Genomic DNA, 19,645 nt, shown 5'->3' on the forward strand with positions numbered 1-19,645 from the left:
CAGGATGGCCGAGTGGTCTAAGGCGCCGCGTTCCGGTCCCAGTCTCCCCAAGAGGCCTGGGTTCGAATCTCGAATTGGCTGCCAGGATGGCCGAGTGGTCTAAGGCGCCGCGTTCCGGACCCAGTCTCCCCAGGAGGCCTGGGTTCGAATCTCGAATTTCCCCATTGTGGGACTAATAAAGGCATTATTATTATATTATTATTATCATTAGACAATGAATTTGCAGCACTAAAAAAACGAAACTTCATTAACAGCTAAACCAAACGTTTCCAATGTAAATTTCCACATTTATATAGTGTAAAAAGGCATCCTGAAGCCTGGGAAGTCATTAATTTGATTGTCCAGTATTTCCTTCATGAGATATTGCAACACTTAGAAAAAGTGTACAGCGCCAGCAGACAATGAATTTGCAGCACTAAAAAAACGAAACTTCATTAACAGCTAAACCAAACGTTTCCAATGTAAATTTCCACATTTATATAGTGTAAAAAGGCATCCTGAAGCCTGGGAAGTCATTAATTTGATTGTCCAGTATTTCCCTTATGAGATAATGCCTCACATAGCAAATGTGTACAGCGCGAGCTGAAAATGCATTTACAGCACTAAAAAAACTAACTTTTATAACAGCTAAACTAAACGTTTCCAATGTAAATTTCCACCTTTATATAGTGTAAAAAAGACATCCTGAAGCCTGGGCAGTCATTAATTTGATTGTCCAATATTTCCCTTATGAGATAATGCCTCACATAGCATTTACAGCACTAAAAAACCAAACTTTTATAACAGCTAAACCAAACGTTTCCAATGTAAATTTCCACCTTTATATAGTGTAGAAAGGCATCCTGAAGCCTGGAAAGTCATTAATTTGATTGTCCAGTATTTCCTTCATGAGATATTGCAACACTTAGAAAAAGTGTACAGCGCCAGCAGACAATGAATTTTCAGCACTAAAAAAACGAAACTTCATTAACAGCTAAACCAAACGTTTCCAATGTAAATTTCCACATTTATATAGTGTAAAAAGGCATCCTGAACCCTGGGAAGTCATTAATTTGATTGTCCAGTATTTCCCTTATGAGATAATGCCTCACATAGCAAATGAGTACAGCGCGAGCTGAAAATGCATTTACAGCACTAAAAAACCAAACTTTTATAACAGCTAAACCAAACGTTTCCAATGTACATTTCCACCTTTATATAGTGTAAAAAGGCATCCTGAAGCCTGGGAAGTCATTAATTTGATTGTCCAGTATTTCCCTTATGAGATAATGCCTCACATAGCAAATGTGTACAGTGCGAGCTGAAAATGCATTTACAGCACGAAAAAAACAAACTTTTATAACAGCTAAACCAAACGTTTCCAATGTAAATTTCCACATTTATATAGTGTAAAAAGGCATCCTGAAGCCTGGGAAGTCATTAATTTGATTGTCCAGTATTTCCCTTATGAGATAATGCCTCACATAGCAAATGTGTACAGCGCGAGCTGAAAATGCATTTACAGCACTAAAAAACCAAACTTTTATAACAGCTAAACCAAACGTGTCCAATGTAAATTTCCACCTTTATATAGTGTAGAAAGGCATCCTGAAGCCTGGAAAGTCATGAATTTGATTGTCCAGTATTTCCTTCATGAGATATTGCAACACTTAGAAAAAGTGTACAGCGCCAGCAGACAATGAATTTGCAGCACTAAAAAAACGAAACTTCATTTCCAGCTAAACCAAACGTTTCCAATGTAAATTTCCACATTTATATAGTGTAAAAAGGCATCCTGAAGCCTGGGAAGTCATTAATTTGATTGTCCAGTATTTCCCTTATGAGATAATGCCTCACATAGCAAATGTGTACAGCGCGAGCTGAAAATGCATTTACAGCACTAAAAAAACAAACTTTTATAACAGCTAAACTAAACGTTTCCAATGTAAATTTTCACCTTTATATAGTGTAAAAAGACATCCTGAAGCCTGGGCAGTCATTAATTTGATTGTCCAATATTTCCCTTATGAGATAATGCCTCTCATAGCAAATGTGTACAGCGCGAGCTGAAAATGCATTTACAGCACTAAAAAACCAAACTTTTATAACAGCTAAACCAAACGTTTCCAATGTAAATTTCCACCTTTATATAGTGTAGAAAGGCATCCTGAAGCCTGGAAAGTCATTAATTTGATTGTCCAGTATTTCCTTCATGAGATATTGCAACACTTAGAAAAAGTGTACAGCGCCAGCAGACAATGAATTTGCAGCACTAAAAAAACGAAACTTCATTAACAGCTAAACCAAACGTTTCCAATGTAAATTTCCACCTTTATATAGTGTAGAAAGGCATCCTGAAGCCTGGGCAGTCATTAATTTGATTGTCCAATATTTCCCTTATGAGATAATGCCTCTCATAGCAAATGTGTACAGCGTGAGCTGAAAATGCATTTACAGCACAAAAAAAACAAACTTTTATAACAGCTAAACCAAACGTTTCCAATGTAAATTTCCACCTTTATATAGTGTAAAAAGACATCCTGAAGCCTGGGAAGTCATTAATTTGATTGTCCAGTATTTCCCTTATGAGATAATGCCTCACCATAGCAAATGTGTACAGCGCGAGCTGAAAATGCATTTACAGCACTAAAAAACCAAACTTTTATAACAGCTAAACCAAACGTTTCCAATGTAAATTTCCACCTTTATATAGTGTAAAAAGGCATCCTGAAGCCTGGGAAGTCATTAATTTGATTGTCCAGTATTTCCCTTTTGAGATAATGCCTCACATAGCAAATGTGTACAGCGCGAGCTGAAAATGCATTTACAGCACTAAAAAACCAAACTTTTATAACAGCTAAACCAAACGTTTCCAATGTAAATTTCCACCTTTATATAGTGTAAAAAGGCATCCTGAAGCCTGGGAAGTCATTAATTTGATTGTCCAGTATTTCCCTTATGAGATAATGCCTCACATAGCAAATGTGTACAGCGCGAGCTGAGAATGCATTTACAGCACTAAAAAAACAAACTTTTATAACAGCTAAACCAAACGTTTCCAATGTAAATTTCCACCTTTATACAGTGTAGAAAGGCATCCTGAAGCCTGGAAAGTCATTAATTTGATTGTCCAGTATTTCCTTCATGAGATATTGCAACACTTAGAAAAAGTGTACAGCGCCAGCAGACAATGAATTTGCAGCACTAAAAAAACGAAACTTCATTAACAGCTAAACCAAACGTTTCCAATGTAAATTTCCACATTTATATAGTGTAAAAAGGCATCCTGAAGCCTGGGAAGTCATTAATTTGATTGTCCAGTATTTCCTTCATGAGATATTGCAACACTTAGAAAAAGTGTACAGCGCCAGCAGACAATGAATTTGCAGCACTAAAAAAACGAAACTTCATTAACAGCTAAACCAAACGTTTCCAATGTAAATTTCCACATTTATATAGTGTAAAAATGCATCCTGAAGCCTGGGAAGTCATTAATTTCTTTGTCCAGTATTTCCTTCATGAGATACAGCAACACTTAGAAAAAGTCTGTGTGACAGCCTGGAGAGACTGCTGACAGGAGGGAATAGACCCCACTGGGGCTGACATGGGCTAGCTACCCATGCTGGCAGTCTCTGACACTGTGTTCAGTTTGTTGGAGACACCCGCCAAGTGCTACAGAAAGTCTACAAAGAATGACACCCCTACAGCCTGCGAGAGCGGGGGCGCAAGATGGCTCAATGACTGACCACACGGCTACAGACCTAGGAACAAACATGACTACGAGCAAGAACACGGTGCATGAGACAATGGCAGCAGGACACTCACTTCAGGTCTGCACCTGTGGCTGGGCAAAAGTAACATCAGTTACAGGGTTGAAGATCCACCAAGGAAAGAAGCGGTGTTTGGGAAAGCCGAGTCAAGGGCCTCGCATTGACCAATACTTCTTACGAAGTAATGCGTCAAATCAGTCGAGTGAAGCACAGCGACGGGAAAAAACCCAAAGTTCGCAGAGCATCAGCCCCCCTGTCACTGAGGAGGGTATTATAAACACAGAATTGCAGGAGGTAGAACCCACCCAGCCACAGAGACCTCCCAAAGAGAACAAGATCAAAGGGCACAGACAGAGTGTGAGGTGGCCCAAAACTATTGAGAAGAGAGAGTGGGAAACCGTCAATAACGACCTGGTGAAAATGTTGGAGCAACAAGTGGGCACTGCAGAGAGAAAGCTGGAACACATCGGTGACATCATCTACCACTATGGAGAGGAGCGCTTTGGAGTGAACAGCTGGAAAACCACCAACAAAATACCACCACCAACCAAACCTAGGAGGCAACAAGAGATAGAGAGACTGATCAGGGAAAGAAGGGACCTGCGGAAACAGTGGAGAAAAGCCTCTGATCCAGAGAGAGAAGGTCTCATGCTGCTCCATGGGGACATCAAGCTCCGGTTGAAAACCTTACGAAGAGCAGAGAACTTGAGGAAACTTCGCAGGAAGAAGGAACACACAAGAACCCTGTTCTATAAAAATCCCTTCAAGTTTGTCAAAGATCTCTTCGCTAAGGACAAAAGCGGGTTCCTGCAAACTTCAAAGAAGGAACTTGAAGAGCACCTGGAAAAGGTCTACCAAGACACGAAAAGGCATGAACAGCTAGCCATCCCACATGATATCCCCCCCATTCGACCACCAGAGGTCAACATCGAGACCGGCCCTCCAAAATGGAAAGAAGTGGAGAACATGGTGGGCGTGCAAGATCAGGATCTGCACCAGGACCAAATGGAGTGTCATATAAGCTCTACAAGAACTCACCAGATGTCCTACGCTATCTTTGGAGGCTAATGAGAATCGTCTGGCAGAAGGGGATAATACCAAAGGCATGGCGAAGGGCTGGAGGTGTACTAATTCCAAAAGAGAAGGACGCAGATATCAGTCAATTTCGGCCAATCAGCCTTCTCAACGTTGAAGGGAAAATCTTTTTCAGCGTCTTGACACACACCACCTACCTGGAGAAAAAACGAGTACATTGACACATCCGTACAAAAGGCTGGAATTTCTGGATTCTCTGGCTGCTTGGAGCACACCAGTATGATCTGGCATCAGATTCAAGCAGCGAAGAAGAACAAAGGGGATCTTCATGTCATCTTTCTCGACCTAGCCAATGCCTTTGGTTCAGTTCCGCATAGCCTTCTCTGGGAGTCCTTCAACTTCTTCCGCGTTCCAACATCCATCACTACCTTGGTAAAATTCTACTTTGAAGACCTGCAGCTGTGCTTCACAACACCCGACTTCAAAACATCATGGCAGCAAGTAGAAGTAGGCATCATGGCAGGTTGCACGATCTCACCCCTGGCCTTTACAATGGCCATGGAGGTCATCATCAGGGCCTCAAAATGGGTGGCGGGGTGAGCGAACCAGGAACGGGATCCGCCTTCCACCGTCCGAGTATATATGGACGACATGACCACTCTGACCACCACTGCAGCTTGCACCAGGCGGCTACTTGGTAAGCTGCAGGAAAACATCAGCTGGGCCCGGATGAAAATCAAGCCGAACAAGTCACGTAGCATCTCGATAATCAAGGGAGAGCTAAAAGACGTGAAGTTCTGCATTGGTGACGAACCAATACCAACGGTGGCAGAACAACCTGTCAAAAGCCTGGGCAGATGGTATGACTCAAGTCTTAAGGATAAAAACCAGGTGCAGCAGCTAAGACAGGATATCATCAACGACCTGAACAACATCAACAAGACTCCACTACCAGGGAAGCTCAAGCTCTGGTGTCTGCAATTTGGGCTTCTCCCTCTCGTGATGTGGCCACTCACTGTCTACGAGGTCCCACTAACAACTGTGGAGAAGATGGAGCGAGCCATCACAGTATATGTGAAACAGTGGCTTGGTGTCCCACGCTGTCTGAATAACATCAGCCTCTATGGCAAAGGAGTCCTCGAACTGCCCATCACAAGTCTCACTGAAGAATACAAGTGCTCTAAAGTGAGACTACAGATGACGCTGACGGACTCCAGAGACCGGACCATCAGTGAAACGGCACCACCCCTGTCAACTGCACGGAAATGGACACCATCCAGTGCAGTGCAGCATGCCACAGCAGCCCTGAGGCACAGCGATATTGTGGGACACGTCCAGAGGGGAAGAGGAGGCTTTGGCCTTACAGCAAGCAAACCAACTTGGTGTAAGGCCTCAACCGCAGAGAGGAAAAAAATGGTCGTGGAGGAGGTGCGCCGCCAGGAAGAGGCTGAAAGGTCTGCAAAGGCTGTCTCGCTTGCCAAGCAGGGACAGTGGATGAGGTGGGAAGGCCTGGAGAAAAGAAAGCTTGGCTGGAGGGATCTCTGGGAGATGGAAGCTAGCAACATCAGCTTCATCATCAGAGCTACCAATGACGTGCTGCCATCCCCAAAAAACCTCCACCAGTGGTATGGCGAAGATCCAACCTGTGCCCTCTGCCCAACACCAGCAACTCTCAAACACATCCTGACTGGTTGTAAGACCAGCCTCACACAAGGCCGCTATACCTGGAGGCACAACCAGGTCCTCAAGAGCTTGGCAGCAGTGCTTGAAAGCAGGAGAACTACCATCAACTCCTTGCCCTTAAGAGCCACCACTACCATTACAGCACCAAAATTTGTCCGAGAGGGACAGGAAAAGCCCAACCATCCTTTTCTCAAGCCAGAAGTTGGTCAGCTAACCAAGGCTCGGGATTGGAAGATGCTGGTCGATATAGGTCAGCAACTAATCTTCCCAGCAGAGATTGCAACCACCACCCTAAGGCCAGACTTAGTGCTGTGGTCCCATTCATTGAAGACTGTCTACATTGCAGAGCTCACAGTCCCGTGGGAAAATGCAGTTGAAGAGGCCTATGAGCGTAAGAAGTTGCGCTACACTGAACTGGCGGCGGACGCACAACAACGAGGGTGGAAAGCCAAGGTCTATCTCGTCGAAGTTGGATGCAGAGGGTTTCTGGCCTCATCAACCATCAAGCTGCTGAAAGACCTGGGAATCCATGGACAGGCTCTGCGGCACACAGTCAGATCGCTCTCTAAAGCGGCTGAAAGAAGCAGCCAGTGGATCTGGATGAAGAGGAAGGACCCCTACTGGGCTCATAGATCAGCAACATGACCCCCGTCCCCCCTCCCCATCCCACCACTAATCTGCGTCATCCCACTTGAGTACCCAGGGCAGAACCATCCACCACAGTTAATTGGGCATGGGACATAAGCGCGGGCGTGATCAACCGGCCGCTGGCCACCATCGATGAGGGTGTCTAGTGATAAAGGCCGAAACACCCAGTGATTTGATGGAACACTACTGACGATGTGTCCCAAATTGACATCTTTCCCATTCCAACCATGAGACACAACCCCCATGCCACTCTCCATAGCAAGCCTAACCTCATGAGAATACCATCTATCGGCACAATGGACAGTTTACCATCACGTCCATGTTTTTATGATTCTGCTATGTGAGGCATTATCTCATAAGGGAAATACTGGACAATCAAATTAATGACTGTCCAGGCTTCAGGATGTCTTTTTCCACGATATAAAGGTGGAATCTTTCATTGGAAACGTTTGGTTTAGCTGTTATAGAAGTTTGGGTTTTTATTGTGCTGCAAATGCATTTTCAGCTTGCGCTGTGCACATTTGCAAAGTGAGGCAATATCTCATAAGGGAAATACTGGACAATCAAATTAATGACTGTCCAGTCTTCAGTATGTCAGTTTACACTATATAAAGGAAGAAATTTACATTGGAAACGTTGAATTAAGCTGTTATAGAAATGTGGTAGTTTAGTACTGCAAATGCATTTTCAGCTCGCGCTGTACACATTTTCTAAGTGAAGCATTATCTCATGAGGGAAAGACTGGACAATCAAATTAATGACTGTCCAGTCTTCAGTATGTCAGTTTACACTATTGTTAGGTTGAAGATATATTTTATCCCATATTTTACTCTATTAGTATTGCAAAAGAATTGTTCCACAGTGTGACCTATGTTTGACCATATGGATGAGAAGACTTCAAGAGAAGCGGATGCCTGAAGACAGGATCAACGTCTACAACATCAAAGGAGGTGTGCCGAGACACACCTCTGAACCAAAAGGACTGAGACTTTAGTGCCAGAGCACTAAAAGGCATATCTGCCTTTTCAATCAGTAAATGACTGCCATTGATGTCTGTCTTTCCTCTTGTGTCTGAAATGTTTACATGTTCCTGCTGGTGCTCCCCCCTTCGTTCCTTAGTGCAAATACATTGTATTGTTTAGGGACTTCCCAAATAAAATAGAGGGCTCGGCGGAGTGTGCTCCAGAACGAAGTTGGAGATGTAACTGAGCACACCTCCGTTCGTTCTCCTCGCGAGTAAAAGATCAACTCTTGTCTTCCTTTCATTCATTTTGCCTTTGTTCAGTGAATGCTTAGGTGATTGAACCTGACATTATTTTGGTCCTTCGAGCGGGAAGCCAAGATACCTGAGGATTCCAGCGGGTGTGGTGAACTCCAGAAAGACCATGGCCATGGCAGGCTCACTAGAGAGAGCCTAAAAATCCTTTTCCAGGACTGGACCTCACCCCACCAGCTGGGATCTGACGGTTGACGGCGATCCAATGGAGGGAAGACAACAGTGGTGAGATATTTTTTTTTAGGGGGGAAGTGACTGACTGGAGGTCATTGCGCGTTAAGAATAAATAAATAAGTGTTCAGAATAAATAAATGAGCATTAAGAATAAATAAATAAAAATAAAACATAAAAAAGAAAAAAAAGCAAAGAAAGACATGAAGTAGAGATGAAATAAGAAAAGAGAAAGAAAGAAAGATAGAGAAAAGAGAAAGAAATTGTGTATAGATAAGAAATCCTGTGCATACTAGTCGATGGCAGGTCCATGAAGGACAGTGGAGTGAGAAATAAAAAAACCCTGTGAATACTAGTCAATGGCAGGTATATGACGGCGGAGTCCGAGAAATTCCGTGGAGAAAGTAGGACGGCGGAGTCTGTGTGTACACTTAAATTCCGTGTGTGAATGTTTGCGCAAACCGTATGTAAAGTGAGTGAACGGTGTGATTGGGGATTACAAATACCACTTGGTATTTTATCCGATGTAATACAGTAGGGTTGTACACAGCAGACTGGTGTGGATGCAAAGGCAATAATTCTCCACCTGAAAAGGTTGAATTGAGAATTACCACAACAGGAAATTTGAGTTGCTGTCCTACTGATGAGAAACCAGTTTTTAGAACACCTTAGGTGTTGACAAACTGGTCCAAATTTTCTAAAATGGGGATATTAGGTAGTAAAATAAAACCCAGGGATACGCTGCAGTGTAGAGATTGGAAGTTCATCGAAAAACAGGATCCTGATAAAACTCAGTATTTAGATACATGGATAACTGAACATGGCTTTAATGGTCAGTTAAATACACAAAAAATAGCCGCATTGCAGGGATCAATCATAGGAAAGACGAAAAAGACCCCAAAAAGATGAAGAAAAATGGCTTTGAGGAAACAGAATATTGGATGAGGGTAGCCTTAAAAAGAGAAGAGGGATACAGGAAACAAAAAGAGAATGAAAACAAAATAAGCAAAGGAAAGGAATGCGAAAAGTCAGATAGAGCAAATTACACTGAAATAGGAAGAGTAAAACAAAAGGATGATGAGACTTTTGAGCAACACAAAGTGAGAATGACAGCTGTGTTTAAAAATCACAGCGGGCTACAGGAAAATGGTAATGTAAATGGGCCATTTCAACAGCAGTTGAAGAATGCTTTACATGCAGGCTCAAGAGAGGTAATTCATAAGTGGGTAAATAAACATTTCATTTGCCTGCCAACAGGTACCCTGGAGGAGTATGTAAATCACGCCCTCCATGCTGAGAAGATAGAAAATAAAAAGAAGCAGAGGTCTATAGACAGGACAGGTCAGGTAGGACAGGTAGGAGAGGAGGTCTTTTATCGAGGTGGAAAGGGCCGGTAGCTTTAGAGGACAAAGGGGCAGACGACAGAGAGGAGGAAGAATAGGAAGAGGAGCAAACAGGCAAAATACATCAGGCTGCTGGCGTTGTGGTAAAGAAGGCCATATAGCAAGAGATTGCCCTGAGAAAAAGCAACCTTCAGCATGACTAGGATAGGAAGCATCTAAACAGGATTTAGAGGCTGATCAAGGAACAGATGAGTTTCTAGATGAAGAGGTCCTCCTAAATTTACAAGAGATATTGGCCTTTGATGAAATAACTGAGCTGAAATAACCTTATTGGTAAATGGGTCACCAATTACCTTTTTATGTGACACTGGTGCATGTAGGATTGCTTGTAATAAATTAATTCCAAATGATAGAGCAAGAGAAATGTGTCATAGTCAGATTTGCAAGTGGAAAACTGTCTAGAGTAAAAGAATTAGAACCTGTGTGGTTGAGGGACCCAGAAGGACACTGAGTTGGTTGCATGAATTGAAATTAGGTTTACTTTTACAGAACAATGAGAGCCCAAGTTGTGGGGATGTGATTAATTTACAGAAAAAGATTATTGATGGCACAATTTATACTTACATGATCCGACAGACAAGGTATATCATTCTGATGATGGGTTTTACTTAATTGTATACTTGTGTCTTTTTCAGAAAGAGAGGAGTAGGTGTTGTGAAATCTTAATTGAATGAAGAAGTGAGCATGAGAAACCCTTGTAGGAGCATAGGTGTTTCCTGATTTTGTAGTTTTTGATTTGATACCTTGATAGTTTTGAGTGGCTTTGGTAAGGCTACAGTGAATTTGGAAAATTAAAAAAAAAAAAGGAGTGAGGAAAGTTTGACAGAGGGCAATGGGTATTGGTGTAATCGTAACTCATGAGTGTGCTGTAACAAAGAGTTAACAGCTCTTTGAAGTTAGATGCTCGTTCCCAAGTAGGGGGAGGAAGTCAGAGAGAGAGTTTGGTGATTGAAGAAGGTGTGACTTGAACAAATGAATAAGGATAAGAATAAGGTTCTGCTGTAAGGATGATTTGAAGAAATAAATATGTTATGTTTCATACTTCAGTTGATGATCTTTCTATTAAGGTAACTGTAGTTAGTAACTGGAATGAAATGCACAGATGGAAATGACACGGAAAAAAAAGATGGTAATTTGATAAGAAGGGCTAGTATTTACATTAGAAATAGAAATAGAAATAGAAATAGAAATCCCTTTATTGTCATTGTACTCAAGTGTGCAACGAGATTAGAGGGCTCCCCTCTCCAGTGCAATACAACAATAATACAGACAAATATATAAATTAGATAAATAAATAAGACTGAATAGGGCATATAGAAACACATCACAATGCTGTTTTGCAAGGTTAGGGTGGTCTCGTGTGTGTGTGAGAGTTCAGTATGGAGATGGCTCTCGGAAAGAAACTGTTTCTCAGTCTATTGGTCCTTGATTTGATGCATCTGTAGCGCCTGCCAGAGGGCAACAGGTCGAACAGGTGTGAGTTTGGGTGGGTATTGTCTTTGACGATGTTGAGAGCCCTTCTGAGGCACCGGGCGGTGTAGATGTCCGACAGCGAGGGGAGAGGGCAGCCAATAATCCTTTGCGCTGTTTTGACTGTCCTCTGGAGCCTCACTCTGTCCGCCTCAGTGCAGCCGCTGTACCAGGTGGAGACAGAGTACGTCAGCAGGCTCTCGATGGACGAGTGGTAGAAGGCCAGCAGCAGCTTCCTGTCCAGGTTGAATTTCCTGAGGACTCTCAGGAAGTGCAGACGTTGGCGGACCTTCTTTACCACTGCTGTGGTGTTGTGACTCCAAGAAAGGTCATCGGAAATCTGTACTCCCAGGAACTTGAACGTGTGGACCCTCTCCACACACACGCCTTCGATGCAGAGGGGGGGCGGCAGCGTCTTGTTCCTCCTGAAGTCGACGACAATCTCCTTTGTTTTAGCAGAGTTAAGGTGCAGTCTGTTGTCCTTGCACCAAGTTGTCAGTCTCTTTACCTCCTCTCTGTAGGCTGTCTCGTAACCTTCCGAGATCAGACCGACCACTGTCGTGTCGTCAGCAAACTTGACGATGGTGTTGTTGCCGTGGGCCGGGCTGCAGTCGTAGGTGTAGAGGGCGTACAGGAGAGGGCTCAGCACGCATCCTTGGGGGGAACCGGTGCTCAGCATGAGGGTGGAGGACGTGTAGGGGCCGAGCAACACAGTCTGGGGTCTGTTGGTCAGAAAGTCCTTAATCCAGATGCGTGTGAGGGCAGGGAGGCCGAGAGTGTCCAGTTTGGCGACGAGGATGTCTGGGATGATCGTGTTGAATGCCGAGCTGTAGTCCACAAAGAGCATCCTTGCATAGCTCCGCTGTTGTTCCAGGTGGCCCAGTACAACATGCAGAGCAGTGTCGATGGCGTCCTCAGTGGATCTGTTAGCCCGGTATGCAAACTGGTAGGGGTCCAGAGTGGGAGGAAGGCAGTCCCTGATGTGCTGGAGAACCAGCCTCTCGAAGCACTTCATAATGACTGGTGTGAGAGCAACAGGACGGTAGTCATTCAGGTGGACGGCTGGTGACTTTTTGGGGACAGGAATAATGGTGGAGGTTTTCAAGCAGGAGGGGATGACTGCCTGAGCCAGGGAGCGGTTGAAGATCCTGCAGAAAACATGTGACAGTTGGTGGGCACATGCTCTGAGGACCTTGCCTGGTATTCCGTCGGGTCCAGTAGCTTTTCCTGGGGTTGACCGTGTTCCTCTACGATGAGTGGGGGGGAGTTGGAGCTTGAAGTGCGGGGGTGTGATGGTTGGGGCGAGTCAAAGCGAGCGAAGAAGCAGTTAAGCTCCTCTGCCAGCGATGCACTCGGGTCTGCAGAGGTCGTGCTGCTGCCACGGAAGTTGGTGATGCTCCGTAGACCCTGCCACACCTCCCGTGGTCTGTTACTGGCAAGGTGGGCCTCCAGCCTCCCCTTGTAGGTTGCCTTTGCTAGCTTGATGCCTTTGCTCAGGTCAGCACGAGCCACCCTGTACTGGGCTTTGTCGCCTGACCTGAAGGCAGCGTCACGGGCCTTGAGGAGAGCGCGAACCCTGCTGGACATCCAGGGCTTCGCATTTGGGAAGGTCCGTATAGTCTTTTGTTGGGACACAGTTTCCATGCAGAACTTGATGTAGTCCAGTACACAATGCGTGTAGACATCAAGGTCCTGATGATCAAAGAGGTCCCAGTTTGTGTCATGAAAGCAGTCCTGTAATTCACTCATGGCGTCGTCACGCCAGGTTTTCACAGTCTTTGTGGTAGGCCTGAATCTGCGCCTGAGAGGGGTGTACGCAGGTGCGAGCTGCAAGGACAGGTGGTCTGACTGGCCGAGGGGGGCGAGTGGGAGGGCTCTGTATGCGTGCTTGATGTTCGAGTACACATGGTCGAGAGTGTTGTCTCCCCTCGTCGGGCACTTGACATGCTGGTGAAACTCTGGGAGTACAGTCTTTAAATTGGCCTTATTAAAGTCTCCCGCTACAATGTGACCGCCATCAGGGTGCGCCCGCTGATGTTTATTGATGACGCACGCGAGTAGCGAGAGCGCCGTGCTAGTGCTAGCGTCGGGAGGGATGTAAACAGCTGCGAGAATCACTACCGTTAGCTCCCTCGGGAGAAAATAAGGCCGGCATTTAACGGACATGAACTCGATGTCGGGGGAAGAGTGCTTCTCGACGATCGTGCTATCGCCGCACCAGTTCTCATGCACGTAAACACAGAGCCCCCCGCCCCTCCTCTTACCGGTGTCCCTCGTCCGATCCGCGCGATGTAGCGAGCGCCCGGCCAGCTGGATGCTAGCGTCGGGGACGTCTGCGTGCAGCCAGGTTTCCGTGACGACGATCACACTGCTATCGCGCACATAGCGGTTTCCCAGGATTTGTAATCCCAGGTCGTCGATTTTGTGGACCACGGATCTGGCGTTGGTGAGGTGCAGACTCGGTAGTGGTTGCCTATGGGGCTGCCGTCGCAGCCGTTGCAAGACACCGGACCTGCAGCCTCGCTTCTGCTTCCTCTCTCTGCGTCGCCTGCGCCGCCTCCCGGTCCCGATGACCAGCCACGGTGAGCCGGGCAGCCTCGCCAGTTCGTTCGGAATTTTGCGATCATAGCAAAATTCCTCTGTGATGGTTATTTCGCATCGATATCCAATGTTCACGATGTCCTGGCGGGTATATCGATGTTGTGCCTCAGTTGATGCCAATAAGAGCAAGCAAACACTAATAAAAAGTAATAAGGAGCACTGTGAGGGGGAGCTGTTAGCCGCTGCGTCCATGCGCGCCGCCATCTTAACATCCAAGGAATTAAAGCAGAGAAGAAATTAGAGACTACAAATAACATTGATGTGTACTTGTTCACTTTGAGGTAGAACTGGTTGAAGTAAAATGAGTCATAAAGTTAGAAAAATAGGAAATAAAAATAAAATTAACATGCTTAAGATTAACAAATTATTGTAAAGTCTGAGTTCCAAATTATGCAGAAATTACTGTGCCACTGAGTAAAATGATGAATGAGGAAAACCTCTAAATGACATTGTCCTTACACTGGACTGATAAAGCATATTCAGCTTTTGTGAAAGGAAACAAGTGTTCGTATTAAGTATGGCACTGACCCTTTGTCCAGATGCAAAAGGCCTTAGTTTTAGTGTAGAAACATGGAGATAAGATGAAACCAATCGCATACTTCTATTCCAAACTAGACAACGTAGAATGTGCATTGAAGCACTGCATGAGAACAGTTAATGCAGTATCTATTGCTGTAGATATAAGATTAAGATAAAGATGGTCTTTTATTAGTCCCACAATCTGGAAATTGCAGAAACAAGTGCAACCATAGTTTTGTTCCATCCTCTGGTTTTGAGAGTACCACGTGCGGTTTCTGCATTGCTTTTGCTGATGAACATGACGTTTTTGTCACCGGCGGGACATTTATAGTGTATGAATACATTGTTATCAAAACCACATCTGATTATAGAGAGATGTACAACATTAAACCCGGCTGTCATTATTATGTCAGGAGGATGGTACAAAACTAGATTGTTATGAGTTAGTAGAAAAAAGTAACCAAAAGTAAAGGCATCAAAAAGATTCGCCTTCAGAAAACGGAGAAGTGCTATTTGTAGATGGAAATAAATAAATAAATAAATAAATAAAATACTGTAGTTGTATCAAATGACACTGGGAAAAAGAACTTAGCAGTTACTCCTCAAATTACTCAGCTCATGCAACAGAATTAGTATCTTAAACAAAAGCGTGTAAACTAAAGAGAGTAAATTGTGTTACTATTTACACATATAGTCGTCTTAAAATGTGTAGCGCATACATTGCATAAGTGTTTTCCTTGAATACACATTGCAGACAATACAGCTAAAGAAGCTGTTGCGGACATACACGTTTTAGTGATAGAAGTCCCAAAGTTAAACAAAGGCTTTGGAGGAAAATGGTGTAACATCGCTACGTGATCTCTGTATGACCAAACAATAATCTTTACAAATGGGCTGCTATATTGAGTCATGGGATAACACATGTCTCAACAGGGGAAATGGTGCATCAGATATTACGTTATTATACGGCTTACGGCTTTAATGCTTATTCGAAACATTTTTGTAGGGCATGTTTAACGTGTGCGAAACACAATTCACAAGGTAATTTGAGTCCACGCAGAGGACGCTTTCCTACACCACAATATCCATTTCAAATTATTCATATGGACTTATTTGATAAAAACCAAAGTGAAGAAAAAAAATAAAATAAATGTTTGGTCATCATAGATGTGAATTCGAAATGGTTAGAACTCTTTCTAACCAACAAATCCAGATGCATTGACAGTGGCAAAAGTACTTTGTAAGGATATCATTCCGAGATATGGTATTCCTGAAAATAATAAACAGTGATAATAGTACCCATTTTGTTAACTAACTTGTGAAAGAGATAGGAATGTTTCACGTTGATTTGAAAGATAATTGTGCTTACCACCCTCAAAGCTCTGGATTGGTGAAAAGAATGAACAAAAAAAAAAAAAGTGAAAAGGCTATGCATTGAGGAAACGGGGAGGCAGTGGACACAGTGTATGGAAATTAGTAAAACTGTTTGTAAAAACGACAAGCACTGTGACTTTCCATTGAATGTTATGCGAGTCGCCTCTCTGTCCACTTTTAAACCTCGCTTGAAGATGAATATTCGGGCCTTTGACTCAGCATGAGACTGTTGCTGTTCTGTTGTTTTTCTGGTATCTACTGTAAATGTGTTTATGTGAGTTAATTTGAGTTATATACAGAGAGTTGCACTGTATTGTATTTCATTGTATTTAGGACCGAGACGTTGTAAAACATTGTTTGGAAGGCCTTATAGAATACCTCAAATTTAAGAACAAATGGGAAATAGATGCTGAAGCAACTTTAGCTGACTACATGTGAAAAGTGTTAGAAAAACAAAGACAGGCACAAATTTAGAGTGGTGAGGATCTTTCTGTCTCCTAGCAGGGCACTAAACTAGTGGAGCCAGGAGACTGGATGCTTGAAAGACGTTTGAAGATAAGACATATGTAATTACCCAAGGGGGAATGCCATGTTTAGTTTTATTGACAGCTCTCACAGCTGTAAATATAGTAGAAGAGTCAACATTGGTTCATTTGACACATGTAAAAAGGTCATTTTGGTTGAAATCTCCTACAAAGGAGATGAGCGGAAGTCTGATGATAGGGTGGTCTTATTTCATAAGACACCAGACTAAGTAGAGGGGATATTTCAGACAAAATGACCCTGAAGTGGTTAAAAGCAGCTGTTCTATGTTGGATGTATACAATTTTATTCTGATATTTTTGTTGTTGTGTTATATGTGGGAACAACCCAGAGTTACATAAACAAACTATGATGTGACTATAGTACAATACCAACAGTAAGAATCCCAATTACTAATCAAAATGGATTTGCAAACACCAAGCAGATAATTGAAAAAAAAAAAGTGATGGGACATATTTGTGGAGCTTGGACGACATGTTGATAGATTTGAGTTGGAACCATGAGTAATACTCAAGTGGGCAACTATTGGTCCACAGAACAAAGTTACAGGAGAAAGTCTGTACTTTCGTGAAAAGATAGCAATTGGACAACGAGATATCCAAAATAAGCAAATGAAATTGTATTATTGATATTATATTAATGCTTATCTTGATAATACATGTATGGATTGGGTCAGCGTGTATCCTGTGACTAGAGTTGATGTAGATGAACATGTTTTCTATGATAGTTGCTCTTGAAAATTTAAATAGCATTAATGTTGCTGACAGAGCTAAGCGGTTAGGAATCTTTTCACCACCACTGTGTCTGGTTTTGATAGTGGTTGAAATAAACTTCAATCCACTATCAAGAGGGGAAATCTGGTGGTGGTGTGGATATGATAGATCATTTGATAAATCACCCAAAAATGTAAAAGGTTTTGAGACTTAGTGCATATCTGTATGTGTTTTTCATAACTAGGCCCTGCTTATAGATTATTGGTAGTTTCTGGAGAGTGCCATTTCACAAAATGTAATTGATTGATCGTAAATGGTATGTTTTATATTGTTTGTTAATAAACTGTGTGAACTGTCCAATGTCATGACAGGACATCGGTGACGTTAAAAAAGAGAAAGCAGAGTATCACGGCAAAAAAAAAAAAAAAAATGATTCAACATACATGGAAGCCATCGGTGTTCTCCTTAGTGTAAGTAAGTAAGTAAGTGTAAATTAACAGATCAAGTAACAGGATTTGAGTCCTCGAACGAAGAACAAAGAACGCAGACAGGTCAACTGCATCATCACAACGTGCAAAAATTAGGTAATTGGACGCAAAGTGGGTTTGAAACTGTGCATGAACGGCTATCAACCAATCTCTAATGGCATTCCGAAACAGGATGACTGTTGATGTATTGTTGGATGAGAGAGGTGGTGTTTGTGCTATGTTCGGTGAACAATGTTGCACATTTATTCCCAACAACACAGCGGTGGGTGGTCGTCTAACCAGGGCCATAGAGGTCTCAGGACTCTTCATGGTAAAATGAAAGGACAACTGGTCTGTGTATATATATATATATACACATATATATACACATATATATATATATATATATATATATATATATATATTTGTTACTTTGGAATAAAGACATTAAATTGATGTAATTTTGTTTTAGAAAAATGCTGTAGTTTTTTTCTCTGAATACAACCTACAAACGGTTAAAAAGGACATTCTGAAATGTTTTTTTTTTGGGCTATCAAATATTTAGTTTGACACTCAAACCGCACACTATTCGTGTCAATTTGTTTGGTTCTATCTCCATGAGTATTTTTTTGTGGTGCATCAAAAGCGTGTTTTAACTTACTTAGGTAAGACAGGTTTAGTGGAGAGATGAGGCCAAACAGCATCACACATCTATGTGCAAGAGATGGCAACTGACAAAGAACCTTCACACCTACAATAACTGCCCCGATGTAATGTGGTGGCTGAAGATCCTCTTCCTCCCGGACAACAAACACCACCATGGTGCACTTGGCAGGCTCTTGATCCAATTCATCCTACAGACCACCATGATAAAAGACAAATTCATTAGAGTTATTTAGATTAAATTTTTTTCCACCATGAAAAAAAAACAAACAACATATATATGTGTGTGTGTGTGTGTGTGTGTGTGTGTGTGTGTGTGTGTGTGTGTGTGTGTTTATATATATATATATATATATATATTTTTTTTTTTTTTGGAAGCATCTTTCAGGACACTCAAGGCCGCTGTACAGAGTAAAATACGAAAGTAAAAACACAAATACGGGTAGAAACACCAACACGTAAATCAAGCAGGATAAAATACAATAAAGTGGATGAGGGACATATCTGGAATTGGAGAGAGTAATTAAGGCGGAACAGATTGGTTTTGAGTTTAGTTTTAAACACAGGGAGGGTGGTGCAATTACAGAGGTCAGGTGGAGAGAGTTCCAGAGCTGGAGAACCGAATCGCTGAAGGCTCTGTCCCCCATGGTGGCAGGCAAGGGGTGGAGTGAGGAGGATGAAGACCGGAGAGCGCGGGATGGAGTGGGAATATGGATGATGTCTGAAAGGTAGGGAGGGGCGAGGTTGTGAAGAGATTTGAAAGTCATGTGTCATGTCATTATCCACTCCGCTTATCCGGTACAGGGTCACGGGAGGGTGCTGGAGCCTATCCCAGCTGACTACGGGCGAAAGGCGCACTACACCCTGAACTGGTCGCCAGCCATAGATTTGAAAATATATAGAAGAATTTTGAAAATGATTTGTTGATTGACTGGAAGCCAGTGGATCTGCTGAAGGATGGGGGGTTGATGTGATAGGTGGAAGGTGATTGGAATCCATTGCACATCCTTGAGGCACCCTAAAGCTCCCGTATGTCTGTCACTGAGTCTTGAATTTTTACTTAGTAAACTGAATTTGAGCATATGCAGTATTGAATTTTTGGTGAGGAGACCTTTTTTTTGAGGAATTAAAAACGCATTTTAAAGTCCTACATTCAAGTTTATTGGGATATAGTTCTCAACAAAAACATTATGATCGAAAAATTCAGAATCAAATTAAAAATATACAATTTATGTAATTCGAATTCAGTTTTTCAATTCAATAATTCAGTGTTCAATTCAAAACATTCAGGTTTCAATTCAAATATCAAAGTTAAGATATTCACATTCAA

Source organism: Idiotropiscis lumnitzeri, unplaced genomic scaffold (assembly GCF_059441095.1).
Source record: "Idiotropiscis lumnitzeri isolate Australia: NSW breed Sydney's pygmy pipehorse unplaced genomic scaffold, RoL_Ilum_1.0 HiC_scaffold_157, whole genome shotgun sequence".
In the NCBI taxonomy this organism is placed as follows: domain Eukaryota; kingdom Metazoa; phylum Chordata; class Actinopteri; order Syngnathiformes; family Syngnathidae; genus Idiotropiscis; species Idiotropiscis lumnitzeri.